General features: G+C 33.2%; 1 long non-coding RNA gene across 1 annotated transcript; it reads left to right on the plus strand.

The window, feature by feature from the left end:
- The first annotated feature begins 588 nt into the window (after window positions 1-588).
- On the plus strand, window positions 589-2,734 carry LOC120352527. Its single transcript, XR_005571902.1, has 2 exons — window positions 589-770; window positions 2,531-2,734. It is a non-coding gene; the product is annotated as an uncharacterized LOC120352527 (long non-coding RNA).
- Window positions 2,735-3,000: the final 266 nt, after the last annotated feature.

Here is a 3,000-nt window from a genome sequence, read left to right on the forward strand (position 1 = left end):
AGTGAAGCCAAATAATAAGTCCTACATCCTACCAAATAGAATAGAATACTAGTATATTATACAATGATTATGGTAAAATATTTATTTAATGTTTGGTTTTGAAGCATCTACATTTTAAAACCTGCTTTGTAAAAATAATTAAGGACTGAAAATTTTGTGAAGAGAACAACTACAAGACTTAACCTATTTCGGACTATGTGTAACCTTATCTAAATTTGGAAGAGGAATAGCACAAGGTTACCTTATTTTTTCTCTCCCTATCATTTTGATGATGTATTTATTGTATGAATCAATAGAGAACAAAATAATGATAAGGATACTCGTTTCTCAATGAGCCTACATAAACTATCAAAATGTGGCTGTGTTACAAGTGAAACGTAGAAAACTTCATAAAAAAATAGGTAAAAAGAGAAATTTGAAGTATACAGCGAGATCGCAACGAAAAATTTCCCTCCCAGACTCCGGTAATAATTTTAATGCCCAGCGTCTGCAGACCGTTCCGATGAAGGGAATTTTCGCGCGCCGCAGGGAAATTCCCATTTACTCCAGCGCTGTTTTGACATCACTGTCAATTCATGAAAGCGTGCTTCTCGTCCTCAGTTTGAATCGCGATCAGCTGTTGATAGCATGTATCGTATTTTTGTTTGTGAATGAGGCGTATTTCAACGTGATTTTCACGAAATCTTTGTGTTAAGTTGATGTAATTTTTGCCGGTTTTGTGAAAGTGATTGAAGTTTGTTTGGGATAATTTCATTGTTGACAGTTTAGTGGTAAAGTTTTGAATGTTATCAGTAAACTCATTGATAACTTGTTGCCCCATCTTGTTGTAACTTGTCATTTTCATTGCTTATTTAGGTGACTCATTGTTGATTTTCGTGTTATCGGTTGAATTCCTTGTTTTGATAGTAGATTAATCCTCAGTTACTAGCTTTTAGAAGATACTTTACAGAAGATTAAATAGCAATTTTTATTTTCAAATTAACTAACTGCGACATAAAACGTTCAATGGAAACAGAGATTAAAATTAATATTAATTTAGTATTCTTTCTAGGGAGGATTGAAGAATGAAACCATCATACCGAAATCATTTTAAATATTTTATCAATTCTTCAGGAATTGAATTCAACATTTTGTTCATAGTAATAAATGATTGGGCTCTCCTTCAACCTGTAAATTCATAGATTTTTCACACATTCGACCCATATCATTTTCACATTTTGACAAGAGTAAATTCTTATTCATTTTATTAACAATCACAAATTATAACTACAATATAATATGATATTGTGGAAATATGGGAATCACTTATCAAATCATTTTACAGCAGTGAGTTTCAAATAGTACAGTGAATATTGTGACAATATTATTGACAATTCCCAGTTCAAATACGTTCAATCGCACTTTAATTCCTTATTCTTCTTAAACTCAATTAACAGCTCACATGCAGTGATTGTTAAATTCCTTTCCCGTTAAATCATACGGTAGTTTCTCATAATAATTGAATCTAATGTATACAGTAATACCACGGTATCAAATCCCTAGTTTTTGTTGTTTGTGTATAGTGAGGTCCACGTTATAATGGCAGTAGTCGATTAACATTGGTGTTGCTATCCTTGTCTTTCAATCTTGTATCATCTTCCTATAGTGAGGTACACGTTATAATGGTAGTATTCGATTAACATTGGTTTTGCTATCCTTGTCTATCATTCCACTAAACAGATAGTGATATATATTTTTTTCCACCTCAACGTTATAGAAATATGATGAATCAACAAAATATTCAATCTCAATTGTTATTATAATCATTCAAAATTGAATTATCTTGACGAATAAAATATAATCGTCTACTTTAAACTAGTAGTTCTGAGAACAGTAGACCACACGCAGTATTCTCATCCACAAGTACCCTGATTGAAACTATAGACCTTATGAAAATACAGCAATAGACTGGCTTCTCCACACATCTGTGTAATCACTTGTCAGCTGATTTATGATGAATAATTCTATAGACTGATTTTTACGGTGATATTGGCGTATGAAGGAGGCTCCTTTTTCCTTTTATATTATCCTTGAAATGCAAAATTTCCAAAAACCTTGTATATACGTCGACGCGCAATTAAAAAAGGAACATACCTGTCAAATTTCATGAAAATCTATTACCTTGTTCCGCCGTAAATGCGCAACATATAAACTTATAAACATATTATGTATAAACATTCAAACATTTAAACATTAAGAGAAATGCCAAACCGTCGACTTGAATCTTAGACCTCACTTCGCTCGGTCAACAAGAATGACCAGTTGATATTAGGCTACATCAGATATCAGCTATCCTCGTTATTCTTTATTTATTCATACAATAAGTATATCATCGAAATGATAGGGAGAGGAAAATAAGGTAACCAACCTTGTGCTATTCCTCTCTCAAATTTAGATAAGGCTACACATAGTCCGAAATAGGAGTTCTCCTATATTTCTCCACTGCCATTATAACGTGGACCTCACATTGGAATTTTATTCTGGGTCACAGTGACGGAATGAGTGCAGCAGAATTTGGATATTAATACAACAGTGCGTAAACTTGATTCAGTTCGGTTTTTGTGAGAATATATTTTGGGATTCATTTGTGAAATGTGTTTGATAATTGTTGTCAGTTAATAACAGTCCGTAAACTTGATTCAGTTCTGTGGATTTTGTGAGAATATATTTTGGGATTTATTTGTGAAATGTGTTCGATAATTGTTGGATAATATTTGTGGCGCATCATGAGTGGCACATGAGCAGTATAGATAGTGGGACTTCGCGACGCCACAGTCGGGGATTTCACTCTTGTCTGAGACCGGCTGCTAGCCCTGAAGAAGACTCTCTGGAAGATGATGGTGAGTGGTTCGGAGTTCACCTAAAACCAATAAATTAAATCAATAATATTGAGCATCAGTTCGATTGTTTATTAGAAAGAGAGCTTTTTGTGTAGTTGAGAAGTTGATATTGTGGTAATTA

The sequence above is a fragment of the Nilaparvata lugens genome, chromosome 7, assembly GCF_014356525.2.
Source record: "Nilaparvata lugens isolate BPH chromosome 7, ASM1435652v1, whole genome shotgun sequence".
Classification (NCBI taxonomy): domain Eukaryota; kingdom Metazoa; phylum Arthropoda; class Insecta; order Hemiptera; family Delphacidae; genus Nilaparvata; species Nilaparvata lugens.